Source organism: Erithacus rubecula (genome assembly GCF_903797595.1).
Source record: "Erithacus rubecula genome assembly, chromosome: 17".
Classification (NCBI taxonomy): Eukaryota; Metazoa; Chordata; class Aves; order Passeriformes; family Muscicapidae; genus Erithacus; species Erithacus rubecula.
Window position 1 is genome coordinate 9116098 of NC_136669.1, and position 24797 is coordinate 9140894.

The following is a 24797-nucleotide window of genomic DNA, read 5'->3' on the forward strand; positions in this document are numbered from 1 at the left end:
AATAAAAATCAGCTACTCCAACTGACAATAGTTACCCAAAGCAATAGTCAGATTTTGCCATATTCTTTAAGATATATCAAAATATCAGAAATTCCTATTGCAGCAACCCAAGTGGGCTAAGCTATCAAAATATATCCAAAGTACTCTGGTTTTTTTTTTAAGCAAATGTATGTAATATATAATTTAGAATGATGGACAAACTCTCATGGTTGATGGAGAGGTAAGGTGATGAATATATTTTCTAGTAAATTGTTATGCTGCAATTAAGCCTGCCCTCGCTTAAGCATTTATTGAAGGCTCACCAGGATATTGGATATTGTCTTCATGAGAGCAGAAAACATTACAGCAATCAAACAGTGGTGCTTCCATATAAAGGAAAATATTTTTAATAAAGTCATCCACAACACCTTTATGCAGTTACCAGCCCAAAACCAAGATAAAGTGTAAGTGCAATAAATCAATATTTTAAAATATAGCATAAGTGTTATGAAAATAATTGTCACGTCTTTAATTTAGTTGAAATTCAAACTCAGAGAAATACACCTACAAAACTGGTTCTGTTGCAAGACTGACAGGTGAAAATAAACATATTTAGCTGCTACTCAATTAGAGACAATAATTGCTCAGTAGCATTGTTCATAACCAACTGAAAAGACTCCAAAACCATCAGGGTTTTAGCAACAAAAACAGCAAAGGAGAAACACTGCCCCAAATGATAAAACAGCACTTCAATTTGTACTGCTATATTTGTGTTTCAATAAGTTTTGTAACTCACTTTGATTTGGAAGTGTCATACACACAGAAACAGAGTCAATCAAATGATAACATTTAGAGGACATGAAACCAAAGAAAGATCAAGCTACATGAATTCAGGATTTAGGTCACCAGTACAAAATGGAAACAGCAGCAAATGTCATCAATAACCAAAAAATTGTCAGGCAAACAATGAAACTAAGAAAGGATGACCTTAAAGCAGCTTTCAAAGAAATTTCTTGTAACCAGATTGCAAAGATGAAAAGGTTTTTTCCTCCAGTTAGCTTTTACTGAGTGAGATGAAGGGGAATGACTGGAAATGGAAAAAAAGGGGGAAAAAAAGAGGGACAGAGTTCAGAGACAGACTCAGATGGATACCAGTAACGTGGAACAAGAAACAGACATTCCAAATTAGATTTAGAAATAAGAGAATTTCGTGTAGCAAGTAGTTCTGAAAAGAAAGAAGCAAGATAAGGAAGAAACACAAGAAGAATTAACATTTTCATAATGCTTTCTCCAAGACTAAGTTTCTTAGTTATTTTGAGAAATGAAAACTTCAACAAACATCAGTTAGAACCTTCTAAAAGAGCTGACCAGAAATAATCAGTGCTTCTTAGTGACCAATCATAAGAAAATGGTCCCTGATATTCACTAAGTCTTCAGTACCCTAAGTAAACACCTAGTTTTTATATTTTTACTCAAATACAGGCCACAGTCTCCAGGAGTGAGAAAATGAAAATCCAGCTGTAAAACAATTCTCCATCTATCAATAAGAGACAAGAAAAAATACAACTTTCCTATGCTTATTTGGAGAACAAGTGAACTAAATGACCTTGCTATTGATTTGCAGATATTGGCAGATATAGCATGCAATTTCTAATATCCCCTATCAACAAAATAAAGTCTAGGTCCTCCCAGACATGGATCTAATCAGGGAGCAGTGTGTTACACAGTGTAAGGGATGTTACCCTGGTACCTCTCAGGGCTGTGGGGGATCCTCAGCACTGCTCCAGTGGAGCAGCAGTGCAGCACAAACTCCACACCGACACTGTAAATGCCCAGGACTGGAGCATTTCCCATCCTGCTTCAGCTGGTTCAGCAGACAATGGAATACTTTTACCCATCATGAGAGGAAATAGAACCTGCTGGTAATTTAAAGAAAAATTCATACAACAGTTAAAAATCTTCAGATTAACAAAATATCTAAAACTATTTTACAAAGAAAGTATTTAGAGAGTAGGAATGAAGAAACTGGAAACTGGAAAAGTCTGGCATTGTGATAGCACATTGCAGGCATGGGATGTATCTCCCCTTCACTTTTGAATCTCCACAGAAAAAGAACTCTTCAGAACATGTGGCAGAAGATTAAAAAGTCATATTGAAAAAGACTTTTGACACTACCTCAAAAAAAAAAAAAAGAAGAAAAAAAGAAAAAGAAATAAAAGGCAGTTTCTTAGCATGCTTTCTGATTTAATGTTTCACTTCTGCAATGTTCTGCTTCACTGTTGCTGAGTGACAAAACAGGAAATAACAAAAACTCTTTTAGTGTCCACACCTTGTTTTTTTTTCTATGTATTGTAGAAGAAATGAAAGTGATGATCATTAAAAATATAACAATTAAATCCTGCAGTCACCAGATGTACAACTGAAAAGTGGAATCAATTCTGAAAATTACATCACAGGTAAAGAGAAAGAAAAACTGATGAAAAAACAGAGGAAACCAATAAAAAAAAAACAACCCTCTAGCCTCTTCTGCTAGATTGGAAGGTGATGAGGGAGGAAAAGATGCAATGTTTTTGGATAATTTTTGTAATGCCCTTTCCCGTGAGGATGTAACTGCAGGTTTAATACAGACTGTGATATAATTCATTGCAAATAATCAATTTGCAATTTATCCTGCTTCTGATTAAAAAATATTATAGTGAGAAATGCGTAGAATCATAAAAATTGATCCTGACTGGGGCACTGACATGTTTGATGGCAGACACTATGCAAGCAACCATGGGGAGTGCCTGCTGCTCAGGGAGACCTGAAACTTCCCAGATGACAGAGATGAATGGAGACATCAGGTGTCACTTGGTTTGGAGTTCTCTCAGTTTGTTACAGAGCAATTAAATAACATTTCTAGTACCCTCCATGGAGTGCTTACCACACAGTTATTGAGTAGCTGCAAATGAAAATACAGGTAGAGAGCACCAGCCTCTCCCCTCTCATGGGGAAATAGAATAAGTGCTTTCCCAGCCCACCACCCCTCTCCTCTTATTTATAGTATTTCTTCATGTGCATTGAATTTTAGGTTGTAGTTTTGGAGTTAATGTTCTAAATTCTGGACCCTAATAATATATATATTTATATTTAGTTAATAAATTATGAACAATTCCTCTTTCATAGGTAGAAATAGACAATTTTAACCAACTGAAAAGATAGAAAGATTTTAGAATAAGAGCTGTGGTAAAGAAACAAACAGAAATCAAAATTCTTAGTAATTCAGTTTGGTAAGTGTTTGGAATTTTGGTGTGAAAAGTATATCAACATTAAAAAAAGCCATTAAAATGTTTGAAACTTTAAAAAAATCGACATGGTCTTGTTGTCACTATTTACTATCCCATCCTCCCCTGTTGTGCAGACATTAAATCTGTTTGCAGTATATATCTGGGGACCTGACACTTCAGAGCCTGAGCCTTCAGAGGATGTGTCACAGATCAGAGCAGGGTTACCTGTGCCCAAGGTGAATCACCCCCAGCAGCTGAGAGACAGCTCCACACCCAGAGCCCAGAGCACTCCCAGTGCCACCACTGCCTCCTCCCACCTCTTGGTCAACCACAGCGATTGCTGAAAGCAGAGAGGAGCTCCAAGGGCTGGGAACATCCCCTGCAAACCTGGAGAGCTCTGGAAGAATCCCTCATTGACTAGGGTGGGATAGAGGGGCAGGGCACTGCAGGCCCCATTAACACAATGGAACCTTTTTGGAACCTTTTTTAAAACAATAGCTGAACTGTAGAGCAGAGGGAAATACAACACACAACTATTCAAGGGTGAGAAACTAAATTGCACACATTTTTCCAGCAAAAGGAAGAAGTTATTCTGACTAAATGCAGATCTTCCAAAGTTATTAAAGGAAGATACAATAAGGATCTATTTATACTGTGTGCAAAATTTGCCATTCTCCTGCCTGGGAGAACCAATCAGGAAAACTCACAGAACCTTTCATAATTTTTTTTTCATGATTTATGATCTTTTCTGAGGTTCCTCAGACCCAAGTGTTTGTTTTCCACAGACTCAGTGCTGTGGCCCATTCTGGAGTGTATTTCTAGGTGACTATAGGGTTATGTAACAAATATGCACACCCTTTTCATCACATGAGGAAAAGCAAACCTGTTCATTCTGCAAGATAAGCACTATCAGCTTGCATGGTAGTAGGGAAATGACTTGAAGTTGTCCAGGGCAAGAGCTGGACACCCTGGGGCACCTGCAGTACAGCAGTGGAAAGGTAAATATACTTCAATCACACCAAGTGGTAGAACTGAGCTTTCTGTGGAACTAGAGACACAAAAGAGTATTACAATAAAAGGCAAAGTAGAAGAAAGTTGTAAAGAGCAGGAGCTGGTTACAGTCTGTCCTCTTGAATATGCATTCCTCCTACTACAACCTGGCAAATGATTTTTTTTTTTTCTCACAATATGGTGCACCACATGCATGTTTTTAACTGCTGTAGTTTCCTGGAATAGCTCAGTATATAATAAGATATGGGGCATTGGCAAAGGAAGAGAGGAAAGAGGTCACATTCAGGAATCCACATTAGGAATCCCAAAGTATCTTCACTTCTGTTTAAAATGCTTCAAGCTATATTCCTGGAACTGGTACTGCTAATTAGAAAAGAAAAAAGTAGCATAAAATTCATTTCTTATTCTTTTAAATAACCCTTCTTTACCGTGGCAAAAATTATTGCCCTTTAATACAACAGACAGTGCAAGGATTTCGTTTTTTTAGATTATGTTATCATGGAGACAGAAATTTAAGGAGTTAATGAACCCCTCCATTTCTTGACCAGTTTACTACTGAATCCTAATCTCCTAATACATAAGATGCTGTATAACATTCAATCACATGACACTGGTAGTACATATTAGCAAAAAGTACCTATTGTCCTTCTTTTTTTTTTTTTTAATGTCATTATTTTTTCAGTTAAAAGCATATTATCATGACTTAAAGAATAACTTAATCTGAGCAACTTAAATCTAAATATACAGTATTTAATAAAAACTGTTATGGCTATCTACAATTCAGACATTATATCAACTCAAAATTTTGTCTCTCGTGATCATTTCTGCAGAGGAAACAGCACAGAGAGAGGGTAAGTCCCAGGAGGATTTCCTCATTTCTAGAAAGAGATGATATCTTTCTTTGAGAAAAATAGGAATACCACATAAAATTCATTTGAAAGAAACTCTGAAATTAAGTTGACACCCATGTCTGGGAAATGGATGTGTTACACACTGTACCAAACACACCAAGGAACCTGGTGTTTCCTGGTGTTTCATGAGGTATAGAACGGGAGGGAGAATATGAGTGAAAAGACAAATAAGAAATACTTCATTCAGATAAAGTGCTTACCAAACAAGAGATAGAGGTTGAGAAAACAGAAGGAAAATGAAAAAAAAAGGGTTGTGGTTATGTGGGGAATTTTACCTCTAAAACATTTCTGTAAGGAGTCAGAACTTGACATCAGATGAAGCAGGGGCTTCCATTGTTAGCTCAGATTGATTTAACAGGATCCTTTCAGGCCAGTTGTTTGGCTAAAACTGGAAAAGTTCAAGTTCTTCCAAGCCTCCTGCTGAGGGAGAAGCAGACCACAGACACTAAACAAGAAGAGGGAACAGAACTGACAAAAGGTTTGACAGAATACGGTAGCAGAAAAAGACTTGGTGCTTTGAAGGAACACGAAGAAGCAGGATGATCAGAGAAGTGATCAGAAGTGATGATCAGAAAAGAAGGTCCTCTGGAGCAGTCTGATCAGTGTCCACCTGAGAACTGTACTTCCAACAGCTGTATTATTTGGAGCCTTTGCTTCATTTATGTACATCATCACATTGGTGCAATTCATGTATCGTCATTCCAACATTCAAAATACATTGAAAGCATCCTAAATAAAAGTCAGTTAATAGAAAGGTTATTAAAAAAAAACTTATCCTAAAATAAGCTGTCAAGCACAAATACAGAATATAAATTCTAGCTGAAGTTATAAAGCATTTGGATAATGGATCAGTTTGCAGCAAGTAAAATTTCTCAGGTAAATTATACAAGAAATGGAATAACTAATATACAAGCACCCACACAGACGTGCCTTAGAATGCACACACTAAGAACCAGCAAAGAAAACAATGGGTAATTTTTTGCCAATAGCACAATAACATGAAGGTGGTGACAGTTTACATGAGAGACATCTCTTAGGAAATGTAACAGAAAGAACAGGCCCAAACAGAAGTAAAAGGAAAAGGTAAACACCCTGTACCATGATTTTTGAGGAATGCTTTCTGTCATTTACTTACAGAGCCATTTTCCACACATGCCCATGATAATATTCCCTACATAGATAATGATGCAACTCAATAAGTAAATAACTTTGAGGCATTTAGGAGACAAAATGGTTTTAGTCATTTTATTTAAATGAGTGGAAGAATGCTTGATATTACTTACCTTCAGTAAAGTTCCAGCCTGAAACAACAGAAGATGTTATCTAGATTGTAAAAATTATACAATTGCATATTTGACAGTAGCCTATTTATTAAATCACTGAGAACACTTTTCCTAATATATTATTCTCCTGGCTTTCCCTCGTATTTAATAAGCCAAACATTAGCACATTGCAACAACACAAGATTTATTTGTGTGGAGGTCATTGCTGGGGGTGGGTCCCTTTTGTGGTTTGTGCATTACTTTTCCCAAACCCGTTACAAATATAAGCATTTTATGAATTTCCAAATTATTTCCATACTAACATTACCAGAAGAGAATACTGATGGCAAAAGGAATTTTCAAACAAAACCACATTGAGGTGAATGCTGAAGTACAAATGCATTCACATTCATCTCTGCAAATCCCTGTTTAGATCTAAACATTTTGAGTGCATCTTCTACAGTATTGTGTTTTGTACACAACTGTATTCTAATTCAGAAGGATTGAAAATCCTGTTTGCTTTGTTTACCTGTTCCATCAGCTTCTGTTCTAACCATCTGCAGAGACCAAGTTATAATTCTCATGTAAAGAGATGAACTTAAACCAGACAATGTATTTAGGAGATGGACTTTCAAAACCAAGAGTTTCCTGGACATGAAAGTAGAAAACTTACATCCACTCAGCTAAAACAAAAGAGCTAAACCAACTCTGCCAGATGAACATTTGAGGACAAAGAAGCTGAAGCAAATTTAAGAGACCTGGTGTAATGGTAACAAGATTTGAATACAGAAGCAATGTCTGAGTGAGCTCAAAGTTTTTCATTAACAACTGCTAGTTAAAGTGTTTTTCACATTATTCTTTGATGACTGGACTATCAATAATTAAAGGACACAAATAGCCAAATCAATCTGAATGCTATTCTTTCCCATTCCCTACACATCAAGAATCTGCTGTTGTTGCCCAAGCACTCATACCACCACTGCAGAGGCCAGTTTTCCAATCTCCAGTCCACCTGTGGTCACTTGCAGCAGGACTCCTGCACTGTAAAATAAAGGTTGCAGAAGTTAGAACATATCACAAAAGAGATTTAGCTTTAGGATTCATGAATGTTTCTGATTTTCTCCTTTCTCACCCCCTAATTTCTTACCAGGAAAAAACATTAATAGTGACCATCATTGCAGTTTCTATAAATGGATGAGGAAAATGTTCTTTCTAGCACAAATAGATAATAGATAGAAAAATTTGTGCATGTCCTTTATGAATTTTCTTTATATTTAAATAATTTAAAGCCACAGCAAAATGTGAGTGATTGAATCAGAAAAAATTGAAATATTATTTGTTATATGATGTAATAAGAAGCATTGTCCATGCATATGGTTAGCTGCAAATATTTTTGCTAGTAGTATTTATAAAGTAGATAAAAACAGAGCTTCTAGACCTTGCACTAAAAAAAAAAAAAATCTTTAAAAACCCCAACCAACCTAGTAGCTGGTTTTAATTCTCCATGTCAGAATTTAGAACCATGTAGGAAATTATCTCATCTTTATTGACTTAAAATTATTGATATTTCTTTCTTCTGGAATCTGTGAAACAGGATCTATTCACCTGCTTTGTTCCTGATCCTCATTTTCGGATGGCACAATTAAAATAGTGCATCTTTCACTGACAGGTTCCTTCATGCTGTAAAGGAAGAAAGTTTCAGTTTTACTTTTTATTTTTCAGGTCTCCTTATGCTTATTTAATGAAGCATAAATATGGATGGCACCTTTTTCCTTACAGCAGCTGAAAACATACAAAAATACATTCAGCTGCAAAAGCACCTCTTTTTTAGACAGTCTTTAAATAGTTTCCTTGTTTTCCATTATTTTTACAGAGACCTTTACTTCCTTCACACATGTGAGCCACACTATCTCCAAAATAACTGTCCACATAAACTCATCACCCTAATGTCAGGAAAAGAAAAAAAACATATGGAACACTCAGAGCAATAAAATTCTTTCACACAGAGATCCATATTACTATTAACTTCATTTTCACTTCTTACACCTGAGTGCTACATACTGAAGTCTGTATGTCATTCTTTCTTCTTTAACTGTAATTAACCCTGCAAAGAGTCTGTCAGGAGTATTTTTAAGTACTTATTAATTTAGATATTGATTGCTGATAAGTTCTTATCAAAATATGCCTGGAAGCACCAGAATTTTGTGTATGTGCTATTTTCTATTTCTGGATTGAAATCATTGGGTTTTGTCAGAAATCTCTTGTCAAGTGTTTCCTGTGCCAATGCCATAGTTCTAAACTGAGGGCACCCCTGAAAAGTCAGAAAAGATTTTATCAAAATACACAGCTGAAATGTCTGCAGAAGGTCTGCAGGAGACAGACTGCACATGTCTTTTTTTTTTTTTTTTTCTTCTGTTTTCTAGACCTCTATCTCTTGTTTGGTAAACAGGTTATCTGAATAAAGTATTTCTTATTCTCCTTTTTCCTCATATTATCCCTCCTGTTCTACATCTCATGGCCATCCTTTGTCTCTATGTGACAAGATTTTTCAGCTGGATCTCTGGGGCTCAGTTTTGCCTTTCTAAAAAGAGGAGGATAAAATACAGAAAGAAAAAAGATAAATTAATTCATTCCAATTAATTCATCTTGAGTGAACAGGCAAACAGGTGCAGCTGAGCAGGGATCACCCCTGAAAAAAAAAGTCATATATTCTTTTGGTGACATTTAATTATACTTTTCAAAATATCTCAGCTCTAAAAAACAGGCATTTCATTTCAAAAAAAGGAGAGCGTAGCAAAATTCTCTTATACAGAGATGAGAAAGCACATCTATGAATCATAGCAGAAAGCCAGCTAACCCTGCAGCAGATTCTTCTGCTAGCCAAATCTAGAAAGGACAGAGTTTGAAGGATTTTTGCATTTACTCAAACTAAAACATTCATGAGCCTGCAATATTAACACAACCCCACGCTGATTCCCAGAGACAGAGCCCTGGTCCTCAGCCGGGACACTCCATTCCAAGCTGACACATTTTATCACATTTTATTACAGCTTTGTTGTATTTCCAGACCCTTTTGGGGCACACCAGGGGCTCAACTACAAAGCTGATCAAGTATCCACTGTACAGTAATGTATATTTTACAGCTGGGCTTTGTGGAAGATGACAGGTTTTGTACACTACATGGATTCTAAAGAGTTCCTATAAAGCGTGGAAGAGTGAATTCTAGAACCACAGGAACAGGTTGCAGGACAGAGCTGTCCTCCAAAAGCAGAAAAGGGCCACAGCATTCGGAGTTCACAGTGGTAAAAGTAAAATAAAAAATAGGGAGGAGAGATCCTAAGAAGTTATTTCATCCATTAGGCTGCAAATTCCACCATTTCTTTGAGAATATAAGAAATAATTAGTCCTGAGAAAATATTCCTCCTACTGAAGGACAACAGAAAAATTACAGGGCTCTAGAATATATGTAGCAATTAAAAATGTGTCACTTTATTCTTTCTCAGTGCTTCATTTTTCCTTTAGTACTTACCCCAGCCCAGACATTTTCATCACAGCTAATGTTAAGAATAGTTATCCAACCTCAATACTCCCTGGGCAGGATGTTATAAATCAAGTACATTGCTTCTCAAAAAAAAAAAAAAAAAAAAAAAAAAAAAAAAAAAAAAAAAAAAAAAAAAAAAAAGAATAAAATAACCAGACTTCGGGCATCCTGGAAGAATACTTAACAAATATCACTGACCCTTTTTTTTGGGCCACAACATTTACTCTAATGTTACTTTCTTTTGGAGTAAAAGAGATTCCTCTCTTCACATGAAGGGTGTTTTCCCTGATGAAAACACACATCCCTGGGGATCCTACAAAGAGCACAGCAGGCATTACTCAGTTATGGTTTCATTGCAGGTGGAGCCTGACTGCAGAAAAAAGAATTCACAACATATCAGACTTGCCTTAACTTAATTAGGAAAGCCTTTTATCTTGTCTTGGATCCATTACAGAAATATTACAAATTAGTTGCATTCAGACTAGGAGCTCTTTGCCTCTGTTCATTTCTACAGAATTTCAGGAACAATCTACATGTGAACAAGCTGAGATGGGCCAGGGAGACTGAAATATTACTCCACATAAGAACATATCATCAGATCTCAAAGGTATAGGACCCAAAATGAGCTTTCATTTACAATCGAATGAGCAACCCTCTTTATCCTACTTAGACAAACCATTACATTTCAATATGCCACTTTTAAGTCCTTTGTGTACTTTTAATTATACAGCCTTATAATTGCTGAGATACCTGCAAGGCACCTTATAAAATACATTAATATTTTATTTAGGTGGATTATCATAGTTGATGTTTCCTACCCATGAACTTTGACATTGCCCTATGGAAAATGCAAGTTTCAGCTTGAAGTGAGCCCATGGATAACGATTTGTTTGGGTGCCATAGTGCAAGGCAGCACAGCAGGTCTATTTTGGTGTGTTTACTGCATGTATAAATACAAGCAGGAAGTACAAGCATCTTTCCATCCTCCTTACAAAACCACCTTTCACTATTTATTATCTCTTACTAAAGCCTACTGTTGGCTTGATTGAAGTGTGTGGGTTGCACTATACTTACCTGCAAATAAAGCACCTTCTTTTGGCTCTTAAGTTACTTCAGAAGCTCTCCCTGTTATTACATGCCTCCTGTTCAAATTATGAATTTCACACACTTCACTGCTTTTGTGTTTCATTTAAAGCCTTATTTATTGGTGGCACAAAAGTAAAGCTTGACTAGTAATGCCTGCCTTTTTCTTTTCATGCTTTTCCTCATGGGATGTAATTCAACTCACATTATTGATGTGAATTATTCATTTTTGAAAGTCTTTCAAGTAGGTCTGAAACAAGCAGGTTCCTATTTTTTCTACCCTCATAAAAAGGGAAGAATCAAATTAAAGTGCTTCCATCCTTTCATACATATGATTTAATGACAGAACATACATAATCATCTTTCTCAACAGATACTGCCAAAGTTAAAATCTATATCTAGATGGACGACTATGCCCAGCCAAAATCAGGTTTTCTATGACTGTGAAATCCTATGAATCAAAATCAGGATTGCTTCTTATGACTTCTTCAAATGTAAGTTGTTGTTACAAACTAAAGTCTGCTATACCTCAAAAGGCTTAAGACAAACATTAAAAAGTACAGTAGGTAAACCAAATTACCTCTAAGGCTGACTTTATTTAATATAAAATTAAAATGCATGGATTTGGTACATATGTTTTATTACTTCTTAAACAATTTCATATTCTTTAAAAAATAAATCACTCACTTTACCTGCAGTCAGAAATGTTTAATTAAAGAAGAGACAATTCTACTAAGTTGTTCAATACCTAACTCTGTAAAAAAGTTTTTATCCACTGACTGCAAACTTAGTAACTATATGATTTTCCTTGTTCATGTAATGTTCAGACAAATAACATTTTCCTTTAGTCCTATATTCAAAATTAGATAGGTCTGTTCACTGTAACAGAGAGCACATTAGATCTTCAGATTATATGAAAACATAGGTGTCATCTGCTATCAGCTATTTCCTCCAGCTTTTCTCTTTTGGTAAAATATTTGCTACAGGTTAAAAAAAAAAAGGTAAAAAATCAACCCTGCTGGAACAAGGGATGGGTTTCATTTTTTTTTTTCAAAATTGGCTTGAGTTAGGAAAAAAACCCTGAAAATCTGCTAGATAATCCAGTTTTTATCCTCAGATACTCCAGGAGTGAATGTGGTTTATATATTAGTTTATGCACATCCATATGCACAAACCCAAAATGGTGAGGACTCTCAACATTGTGACTCAAACACTAAGTTGTGCACATCAACTTATTCATGTGAATTTCTGTAAGTCCAGTTAAATGCAGGTTACTGAATTCCAACTGCTTATTTTGAAACTTACAAAATTTTGCTTTCCATGCTGGTTTTACAAGGAAATAAATTACACAGATGCACTGCCAGCCTGTCGGTTCTCATCCCCCCCTCATAACTTTTGAATGAATTGGCTAATTTTGATCAAATTTGACAAGAGGACCCGGTCTAAAAGATTTGAAGTTCCAACAAGTTTCCATGAAAACTGACAGTTGAGTAGGAGATAAAGACTGACATGAATCTTTCCAGTGAGTAAAATATTGCTGTGTAAGCTCAGCAATTATCTATTATGCTTGACATATCCACCAGTTGATGATTGTGTAGGTATCAACCACACAACCCTCTTGCATGGAATCTGGAAGCAATTACAGGTGTCCCGTTTCTCTGCCAGCCACAGGCTGGAAACAGAGGAGTGGCTGGCAGGATATTTTGTAGGTTTTAGCAACAAAAAGTGAATGAAGAAGGGAGCTGTAATTTGATTGGACATAACCTCATTTGAAACCAAGTTCCAGCATATACACTGTAATCAGACAAATTTATTAAAGTTTCCAAAGTGTTTACAATCATGAGCCACTATAATCCAAAACAGAATTATAAAGCCCAGGAACAGGTTGGAAACCATCACTGTGGTGCTCACTGCAAGTTAACAATGCTGCACACAAGTTGCTGTTTGTATTCTCCAAGGCAAGTTCAAGGAGTACCTCGGGCTGCCTGTGCTTGCTCCAGGGGGCCACAGGCAATCACAGCCTCTTTTGGCTGGGTCCACAGGAGCCCTGCTGGGAATTGCCCACTTGGCACTGGGGCTGTTGGTGACACATCTTGTGATAACACCTGAGTAACCTGAATGTTCTAGAATGCTTGATACATTGAAAGAACTCTTGTACCTTTCCAGGCCTTTGTCTGGATGTTCCTTGGCTCTCTCTAACTGAGAGATTCCCAGTGATGCTGGCTCCTCATCTCTGCCCAGTTGTGATGATGGCAGCCCCTGGCTCTGAAGGTTATGCTGTGTTTCGTTCCTGTCTCCTCAGCCAGCCTCACCAATGCCACACAACAAGGAAAAACAAGCTCTCTTCAGTCCTTACTGCTGTTTAGTTCCCCTGCTTGTTCAGGAAAAGGATTGCATTACCTTTGTATGCAAAGGCATCACATCAGGACCTCGTGTTCTGTTATTTTTCTACTACTATGAATCCTTGATCTTTTCCAGTCATTGCTTCCAAAGACAGGATTGCATTCTGCTGATGAAGTACTTCACTTGCATCTGCTCAGACCTAATAAACACTCCAGAACTGGAGGTCCATCAGTGTTACTCAAAATACTTGTTCGAATTATCATTTAGGCAGTTATATCCCTCCCTCATTCAGATGTTGCAGAGCATACATGATAAGAAACCATTCCAAAGAAATCTGCATTGCAGTCATCATCAAAGTGAGTAAATAAAGAAAAGCTGACAGGCCTTCACACAGTAGGCAAATTGCTGTGATCTTCACAGACAATGGTAATGGTTTTATATTTCTTCTTTTCTTTTTAATACAGCTTTTCTTCTAGATTCAGAGGCCTTCATGTTAAATTAAATATTTTTAGCACCCACACGACCATCTAGAATTAAATTGCAGCAGTTCCTTAGAATCTGAGAAAGAAAGCAATGAAAGATCACTGTGATTCTCCTGTCTTTGTACAGAATCAAAGAATCATTTACTAATAGACTGAATTACTTCCAAAAGCAGAAATCACACAGCTCCATCTTGTGGAAGATGAGATTCTCTGTGAAAAGTCAGCTCAGTTCAACTTCTGCCTTTGGCAATGATTTAGCCTTAGATGTTTTAACATATAAGTTTTACTTATCACAGATATTTCATATGTGCTTTACACAACTTCACCAAGAGCAGGAACGATTTGCCCAGTGTTTTTATTTATTCCCCTGTGTTATTTTATTTACCCATAGCATTCTTCCAAACTCCCTCCATATTACAGTTCACATTTGTACCAAGTGGTGCAGAATCAGCTATTTCATTTTCTTTCTATCGTCCTTCTTTATTCTGTGAGAGTTTGAACACCCTGCAGAAATATCCTCAGTGAACACATCGTGCATAAATACTAAATATATTTGATTTTCAGCCTAGTGGTTCTTCTTAACAGGAAGCATTTTCAATACAGTTTGGATGACATAAAAATGCAGAGCAGCAGAGTTTGTCTCATTCATATAATACAGAACTTGGATCTGTAATGTTTTCATAATCTAATGCAATTAAAATAAATCAAGTCAGAACTACTTTCAGGTGTCAGATGAGCTAGGTAACTTTACACAGCACTACAAAAAATGTCTTCCTGAATTCTGGAGACAACTGTGGGATTAGTCCTTATTTCCTTGTTACAGAATCTTTGTCCTTTTGCGAGCTTTAGAATGGCTTGGACATCAAAAGCCAGCACCAAAAACACACACTCCACATAAACCTCTGTGCCACGCCACCAAAAAAAACTGAATGTTTCTATTTTTGACTACACTTTGGGATAGCATATTAAACCACATGTACAACACAGGTCCACAAACTGAAATCCACCAAGATAAAAGGGCTTTAGTATTGAACTCATTGTAACACTTACAACGTATTTGGATGTTTCCAACAATCCTTGGTGTTTGAAGAAGATAGTTATTATAAGCTGCAGTCAAATGTAAAATTTCTTCATTAGGTTATCACAGCCCACATTCACTGAAATTTTTAGAAAAAGCAGCAATAATGTGACTCATGGGACTACTCACCGATGACTCTGGGAACTTCTTTCTCATTAATTTTCAACTAAAATGCGTTAGTGGTCAAAAATGACCACAAACCTTCCCTCAAGTCTCTTCTAATTTAATTAAAAGTATAAATGATCCTAAGCATTTTCATCTTTTTAATTAGTTTTAAATTAATTTTCAGTATGAGATCCAGAAGTCCTAAGAGAAAAGTAAGGAATTGCTCATAGAAACTTCTATCCAAATCTGTATTATGCTTATTAAAATAGTGGTTTGGACTACAACAGTCTGAGGCTGTGTGAATTACTGCATATAGGCAAAAGAAAAAATTAAGTAGAGAAAAATATCCTAAAAATAATCAAAAATATATATTTTTAACTAGCATTCTGGGGCCTAAGGGGGGAAAATATAGAATAGCATCTTGATTGTCTCCCTATAAAGGATACTCCATTGCCCTATTGAGATGATTCACCACCACTTCATTCCCCTGAATTCATCTTCCATACTGAGAAACATTATGGCATTCTTCCCTCCTGACAGAAGTCAAAATAGCAACTTTCCAGATATGACTGACAAGAAAAATACCTCACCTCTTCTGCTAACCTTTTTTCTTGTATGAAATTTCAGGAACGGTATTGACTTGATTTCATTTTATTAAGTCTTGAAGTGATCCTTGTTTCTTCCAGAAATCCAAAATCCACAGAAAGTATGAAGAAAAAAGGCCAAAGCAAAAGACATTCCAAGGTTCACACCTCACCCCACTAACAGCTGTCAATCCTGGCAAGAAACAGCTGCCTCTGAACATGGGTGGGTGCAAGAGCTCATCCTTGTGGCATCACTCTTTGGACCATATTTCAGAATCTGCCAAGGAGGTTGGCAATTAATGCCAATCAGGACAGGTTTTTCTGTGATATGGACATCTATTCAAGAGATATTGGACTTACACTATCAAATTACTTTGCATCTGTATCTAAAGACCCTCTGTATGACTTTGTAACCTTCAGTTACTACCAAGATTAGCTATGTAGATATTGAAACCATATTCCTCCCTCATAAAAAGACTACACTCTGCAGTTTACATCCAAAGTTCTCTTAGGCTTTTCAAGAAGGTGCCAAGAGACAACTACTAGAAAGACCAAGTAATTTGTCCAATAAGGCTACAATTATTTCATTCCCCAAAAGCAGAAGATTAAAAATTATGTTAATTAGGATAAATATTGAGGAAGTATTAAAGTATTATTACAAGACAAACCAAACAACAAAAGGGTTGCTGACTATTGCAACTGTTACAATTAATACTTTATAGCGATATGCTGTGCTGCCTATGTTGCTTAGAAACCAAATAATTACACACATTTAATCAGCTTTAACCTATGTATTTTCATTACTTTCATGCATACCATTAAAATTCAATCATTATCAAAATATGGCACTAGAAATAATTTACTATTTCCTATTTTATATTGAAAAAATGTATGATTAAATGCTATCTATGAGGTAGGTTACTTTAGTTAAAAAAAGGACAAAGGACAATACAAACACCTGAATCTGCTTGTTTTCCACTCATCTATTTATCTGTTCCTTTTCTAATCTGTGTGCATTTTTAATAAGGCATTGAAAGTCTAATCCAAATTTCCCTGGCAATCTAAGTGGGAGATTTGGCTGCAGGAGAAGTCAAATACCAGCCTTAGAGCAGAGGGAAATAAAAAGTAAAAAGCCTATAAGATTCTGCAGGTAGCCAGTTTTAATGTAAAAGCCCTTGTTTTATTATGCATGAATAGAAGTATGATTCTTTGGATTCTAAAGTACTTTAATCAATGTTCAAGGGTTTTTAAGAACCTCATTATGTATCTCTTTTACAGGATTATGAATATTTGCAAATGGGTCATGTAATAAAGCTTCAAAAGCTAAAAAGTTAGATCAAGACATATTTTCTAACACTCTTCAAAATATTTCAAAATCAGAAGAACTGCCCAATAAATATAACCACATTCAAAGTATCAACCTTCTCTTCGAATTTTAGCAACATCTATTTTTCATATATATTATATATATATATATATATATGTTCTCCTTCCTCACTGCTTTCCTGTGACAATGATGATGTCTACACCATTTTATCCAAAAGTATTAAGCGTTTCATTCAAATGAAAAAAAAGGTATAAAATTAAAGCTCCATATACTAAAGAATGAGTTGATTATTTCAAATTAATTTACTTAACAACAGTGTACAAGGATTAATAAATAAATTTATTTATTAATAAATAAATGGGTGAGCACGTCTATGTCAGTTTTGTAACTAACCCTTTTGAGGAATTTTCTGCTCATGAGAGGAACAAAAATAATTGAAATAAATAGGATAGGTCTGCAAAGACAGAATGAGGTTTGAGCACCAACACTGCTTGAAAAAAAGGATGTAAAGAGACTCAGGACAGAGATTTTTTTCTATCTTCAGCTCTCTGTCCATAAGTGACACTACTGGAGGCTCTCTAGGAAGGCAAGAAGCAGCATTAAGCACATGTTCTGACAGTACAGGAAGGGCACACTGTAACATACTGCAGCCAAAAAAGCTTTAAAAGGAGGTACAGTGAAATCCAGAAAAAAAAAAATAGTTCCCTGAAGATATTTTTGAATTGTATATATCTGTAAGGGGTGTCAGTCCCACCACCTCTTACTTTGTCAGCCGTGGAGAAGGACTGGCCTCTGTCCCCTACCCCTTGGGCATCATATCCTGAGAGGAGCCCTCCCTGGCATTGTTCTCAGAAGTAAAATGGGTTTTATACAGGGTGGAAAGGATTGAGGTCTGTGAAAAATACCAGAGGGGAGACAGTGGTTGATAACAGCACAAAGGAAGAACAGAAGGCAGATCTGGTACACCAAGAATGTATCAAAGGAGGCATAGCAAAAGAAATAATACCCATAATGAGTTATTAATGGTACTGAAATTGTACCATTCATTTATTAAAATGAATATGCTTGACTGGAGATTTTGTCAGTCTATATCTTTTGATTTTTTGCACCACACAGCTCAGCAGTAAATTGCTGCAATTATCTTTGATTCCTTAGGATCCACAGCGGTACATTTCCACATCTCGTGACTGAGTCCAGAATTCAAATCTAAATTCTTGGCTGAAGTGCTTGTACAAAGTAAGTGGTTACTTTGAAAAGCACCGACAAACTTTAGCAGAAACTCTACACAGTTCTATTTATCATAAGAAAAATATTTCTAAAAAAATCCAAAGAAAATTTGATTTCTCCGTCACAGTAAAATTTGAAAAAGAGCTGAACAGCTTGAGTGAATTCCTTAACAAACACCTTATGTATTCAGTGATCATTTTTGGATTCCAAAGACAGACATTTCAATGAGAATCTTCTCTTACACATATGAAGTTTTTCATGCTGTTCCTTTTAAATTTTAGTAGCACATCCACAGTGAAGGTAGCACCATTCCATCTGTGCCATTCTAGAGTCAGACACTTTATCTCATAACAAATCTGCGTAGCTCACTGGGTTTTGGCTGTATGAGTACAAAAGAACTTGACACAAAACAAACTGCAAATAATCAGATACAAGGTGTAATTGTCTAGAAGGAAGTTAGAGCCCAACCTTGGTTAGGAGAAACCACAAACCGTGTGTCAATAGAGGGTGGGCAAGGGAAGAGAGACTAAATATTGGAACTAAAGGGACTAAGAGATTACATAGTAAAAGATCTGCCAGGAAATAGCAATTAATAGAACAACCCATCCTCTGATCAAATTTGACAAAGTATAAGAAGAGTCAAGACAGACATTTATTTCTGCTGAAGAACTCTAATAGTTCCAATGTATGATACATGTTCTTCTGGTTTTGTTTTCATAGCTTCCCAGTGATCTGCTGGGCAATTCCCAGTGCTGAATTAAACTTCTGAAAGAAGTGCTCTTCTTTGATTTGTAAAAGTCCCTGTATGGAACAATTAATTGGTGCTGTATCACCAGAATATAATTCAGACAGTAGGCATAATGAAAAATTTTGTCATAACTTGGAAATCCTGCCAAGGAATCATGATCAAAAAGGGCAAAAGCCAGCACAGAACTGGACCTATTCTACTTGTCAGTATTTTGGGGTTTTTTATCACAGTAGACTTCAGAAACCACAAAGAGCATCTGATCCTCTTTTGGTAGTGCACAAACAAAAAGGATTTTACAAGCTATGACAACACTCGCTCCATTTGACTCCACTCTGAAGAAGAGCCAGGAAAATTAAGCATGTGCACACAACTCAACCATTCACAGCTCAAACCCTGACTTAGCTCCATAAAGCCAATGCCCTGTGAAGTAAAATGGCTGGGGCACTCTTACATATTCCGTTAGGCTACAAATCTGGGGAGATAATAAAGGTAGTTTTTTAATTGCCAAATTATTCACTATGTTTTTGACAAATACCATGGCTAAGATAGCTGGTCCCTTTCCTAAAAGCACTCAACAAATCCCCCTTGCAGCTCTCTAATGAAGTTACTTTGCACAATTCATCTGGTAAATAAAAATCCTTGGGAAAATGGAAACAATGAGAAAGCAGTTTGAGCATATTCAGATAGTTGTAATCGCTATGGAAACCATATCTAGTAATAGTCTTTTGCTTCAGAGCATCAGAGGCAAATCATAATAAACTGACAGCAAAACAAAGTGTAATACTGCCTAAGACTTCAAAGTTCAAGATTCAAGGGAAAATTAAACCACTTTGTAGGAGAAGCTTTCATGTCCTCCCATTTTCCAGGTTCCTTTTGCCACAACATCTCTGTGGATGAACACTTTGGGATTGATATCCCAAACTGCAGCTTAAGTACCCCTTAGGGCTGGCAGCATCACTACAGTTGTTACGAAATACAAGGATACAATTTCTTTAGCCCAGAAGTAATCCTGATTTTGTTGCTAGAAATTTTGGGAAACCTGAAAACCTGTATCTCCATTCAAGTAGTGCCTTTTTATTCAAGTTCCAAAGAGACTGATAATAGGGTCAAAGAGGGTAATGGGGTCATGGATTCAGAGATAATCAGTGATAGCAATGATTAGCTTTAATGGTCTACCCATCTAAATCAAGGTGGGTAAAATAAGAAGCTACTAATCTTAGACTAAAAAAATCCAATTATTTTACAATATTGTATGCCTTGCTTTCATTTATGTACATGAAATATCCTCAATTTATTTGACCGTATTTGTACTACATGAATGTGTTAATGGATAGTTCAGAATATTTTCAACATTTCATCTCCTTTCCTTGCAGCAGCCTAACTGCATCAGAGGTCATCTCCCTACTCTTCCTAATCAACCCCAACAACTCTTTCTGAGTTTCATCATTCACCAGTTCTCAAATTTATTTGCTGAATTAAATTAGACAATGCAATATGCATACATCTACTACTCCAAATTATGAACAAAAGTCATCACTGCTGTGCCAGCCTTGATTCTCTCTAAATACATAATTCCCAGAAGAATACCAGCTCAAATATTACTGCAGAAGAGCACTGCACTTCAAACACTAAACACTCCCTTTCTTCAGGTACATCCCATCCTATTACAACCTCAGAAAGTAAAATTCCATAAACAGTTTCATTTATCAAAGGCTTACAGTAATAAGTCATTATTGTAGTTGTTTATAAAAAGCAACTTCTGCTTTTTAAAAAGTTAGTTTGTTTGAAAATTCCACACAGCTGCCTATAAATGGTATTTGTGTAATTAGGGTTTGGGTTTATTATCATCTGAACCTTGCCTTTCACCTTTTTTTTTTTAATTAGGGTCTCCTAAACCATAGAAACCAACCAACTTTCCACAAAAAAAAAAAAAAAAAAAAAAACCTAACCAAACCAAACCAAACCAAACAACAAACAAACAAACAAACCTAGGAAACATCAATTTTCTATGCTACAATCAATTAGACAGGAACAAACAACCCCATTTTGTCAAGTGAAGCAAATTCGTGCTAGCATTATTCTGATAATGAAGGCAAACTATTCTCACCTAATGCCATTTGTTTTAGCACTAAACCACCAACATTTTTACATAGATGTGAACAAGCAGGATGTGAACCTTACAGACAATTCATTCTTTTCATGACAGCTATTGTCAGGCATAAAGGTGGATTTATCCAACCACCAAACCACACTGTGGGCTTTCAAAATAAATAGTGACCAAGATATACCGAAAGTTACACAAACAGCTACACACAAACACTCAAACACTTGTTCACAAGCCAAAATAATGTTTGATTCTAAAAATTAGTTAAATAAAAATCCCTTTTGCTTATAAGACATAAAGCAATGTAATAGCAATATAGCAAGGACATTAATTTGGCTTCTCTAAAACCAACCACTGGGAGAGTGAATTACCAAACTAAAGTATAAAAAATGGCAGGAAAAATGACACTTCTAATAGCACTCAGAACATTATATTGTCATCAATACTTGTTTTTCATTTAGGGTCAGAAAACAGAAAATCTTCAACTAAAATTGAAAAAGGAGATTTGTATTGCCACTACCAGACAACAACTCTACACTGGTCACAATGGGGCAAACGTTCCCCACTGCACCATCAAGTGCTTCTGCTTTTGTTAATAACAAAGCAGGTTATTTGTAAAATTGCTTCTATTAAATGAACAGCTAAATATTATTAAGTGAATATGCCCATGGCCCTCAGAAATATGTGAGAGACTTGAACATAAGTAATGTATTAAACATTTAATCTATCTGTTATTTCTATATATTGCTACAATAAAGAAACCTCGTATTTCATGACTTCTTCATCTAGAAATTATTGTTAGATATTATACACAGTCACCACATATATTGTTTAAATAAGACGCAGAAATAGAGAGGGGAAAAGTCAAAATTAAGGTTGTTCAGGATATTCAAGTACAAACTATATGTATGTATCTTTCAAGTTTTAAACCTAGCTTTGTAATTGTGGAGAAAGAACACCCTGTGGAAATCCTTAACAGCTGCTTCAGTCTAATTCAGAGTTACTTAAGACAAATGATACTGAAGACACTCGCTGTGACTTGTGTGGCAATTACACCTAAGGGGAAACAAAAGGTGGAGCTGGTAATTCCAGGGACTCCTGGTCTGGCAGAGCCAGTGCAGGATGAGAACTCACCTTTCCTTACTAATGTTCTCTATCCATCAGACCACAGCCCAAATCAGCTCTTTTATTGCAGATCATTTTTTACCCAGCAAAAACATGTCATATTGAATTTTTACATTAGCCTCATTGAAAAAGAATAATTATGTTTTCTTTTATAGGGGTAATATTTTTTTACTTATAAAGAATGTTCTGTATGTAGACTGCTGAAGAAGAATCTATTTCCGCCAATTACAAATCATAGAAAATGCCCCCCTCAAAACTACATAATAAATGTGGCTAAAACACAGGTTATAATAAATTTCCAGATTATAGAACATAATTTTTTCAATTTCCAATGTATATTTAAACATAAAGACAAATACCAATATTTCTAAATCCAAACAACAAACCAAAACAAAGACAATAAAAAAATCCACAGAGCTGGCAGTCTCACCATGTTTTTACATCTGAAAATACAGAATTTTACTTAAACACAAAAATTTTACATAAATTATTTAAATATTGTTTTTCTTCTCACAAGGGGTTCTCTTCAGCTCTTTACATGAACAGTAATAAAAGTTTATGAATATGACACAAAAGAACTGTCTTCAGACAAGACTGCTCTCATTACCCAAATGCACAGATTAATGACTTAGTCATGATTTTTGCATTTTCTTCACTCGCAGTAATGAACAATAACATGTAAAAATTAAAATTTAAAAATAAATTCATTTTCAAAAACGTATCATATAGGCTAATATTAACATTGCTGATCCAAATAACAAGGAGTGAGCCAAATACTAATCCCCTCTCCAGGGATATGATCTATTCTACTACAAGGTAATTAACCTGACTTTCATTTAGTGCTAATATAATTAAATAAACAGATCTGTTAATGCATTTGTAAAATACACAAGTAAATATCTTTCTTGTGAAGTTGATAATGGGCTGTAATAATCATCTCATGTCAACTATTAGTTTGAAAGTAACTTATAATTTGTGTGCACTTACTATTCTATATGGAATAAAACTCCCAAAATTACTTCAAATGTTTATTACATACATATATACAACATAAGTTTTAATATGTTTAAAATTAAAAACAAACCTTGATTGTTGGATATAGAAATGTGTTCATGCACTCCCATATATAACATTCTCCTAGCCTATTATTCTCAACTTTAAAAATAGCTAATCCTTAGCTAATTCTTAGACAAACTTCATTTACCCTGATCCTATTCAAGTTATTTCTTGTGTGTTTAGGATTTTTTTCAATATTAATTCAGTGTTTTGCAAAGAAAAATTGCACAAAAATGAATTGTAATATTATTAAATTCTGGTCTCCTAAGGTAAGAAATGACAGCCCTCTACTGGCTAATGAATATGTACAGACAAGAAGGACATGTCACAAAAAAATACTGATTTTCTGACAATTTTATGATCTAAAGTAAGTTTCAAATGCAAAATGTTCCATAGCAGAATTCTGACTGTGTGGAAAATTTACAAATAATGCTTTGCAAATTGCCTCTTCATTAACTGTGCATGAAATACGTGTGCAGTAAAGGACAAGGTACTGTACACTTTATTTTCACTCATTAGAAAACACTGAAAGCCAAAGGAACCCCCTGTGGGCAGCTGCCCACAGGTGACAGTGTGAAACAAAGAACTGAGAGTTTATTTGAATATATTCGACCGTTGACTGAACAGCGTGATAACGGCATTGTACCCAAGGAAGACAATATCGACAGAGAGAGCCGGAATCGGCACTCAGCGTGAATAGAAGCGATGGAAACATTTTGCACAGGTTCCCGGGATGGAAGGAGCGAGTGGGGCGCTGCCCCTCTGCCCAGCAGCGCTGCAGACAAAGCTGGCAGCCTCCTCCTCCCTTTTCCAGAGGGGAATTTTGACCCAGCTAAACCGGGGCCACCTCAGGGGCTCTGAGCAGTCTGGGCTACAAGGAGGCGTCCCTGCCACGGCAGGGCGTGGAACTAGGAGATATGAGGGTCCTTTCCGTCCCAAACCCTTCTGTGATTCCATGATACTCGGCTGAATTGCCGGGGAAGTGTAAGGAGTGCCCTGCATTTCCAGCTGTTTGTGAAAGCCGGTGGAGGAGTGCATTCACCCCTGTGGGGACCGGACCGGGCCGGGCACCAGGCAAACAGCGAGGTGCCGATGCCTGGTGAGGAGTGCTCAGGAGAGTTTGGGTTTGGTGCTTAAAAAACGCAACTACCGGATAAAAAATAACGGAATCACAGAATATTCTGTGAGTAGGAAGGACTCCAACTCCTGGCCCTGCACAGGACACCAACAATCTCGCCCTGTACCTGAGTGGTGTCCAAATGGTCCTGGAGCTCTGTCAGCCGTGGGGCCATGACCACTGCCCTGGGGAGCCGGTTCAGTGCCCGCTCTATGGATGAAAAACCTTCTCCTAGTATCTAACCCAAACCTCCCCCGACAGAACGTCAGGCCGTTCCCACGGGTCAAAATAAACACAAAAATAATTGGAGAAGACCGGCTACCTCGTATTACCACTCAGCACACACGCTCTGCACAGCAGGAAGCGGAGGCCCATCTGCCGCAGCAGGAGCTGTGTGGGTATCCATGAGGGGACGGGCGTTTCCCTGAGGGACGCCCCTGTCCGCGCG

General features: G+C 36.4%; 1 long non-coding RNA gene across 1 annotated transcript in view; it reads right to left on the reverse strand.

Annotated features, from left to right (window-relative positions):
• Window positions 1-24759, reverse strand: part of LOC306809435 — a 116484-nt gene extending 91725 nt beyond the window's left edge. The window contains exons 1-2 of the long non-coding RNA XR_013776227.1: window positions 24672-24759; window positions 7404-7470 (exon numbers count right to left, since the gene is read on the reverse strand). This is a non-coding gene — a long non-coding RNA (uncharacterized lncRNA). The remainder of the gene's footprint in view (window positions 1-7403; window positions 7471-24671) is intronic.
• Between the last annotated feature and the right edge of the window lie 38 nt (window positions 24760-24797).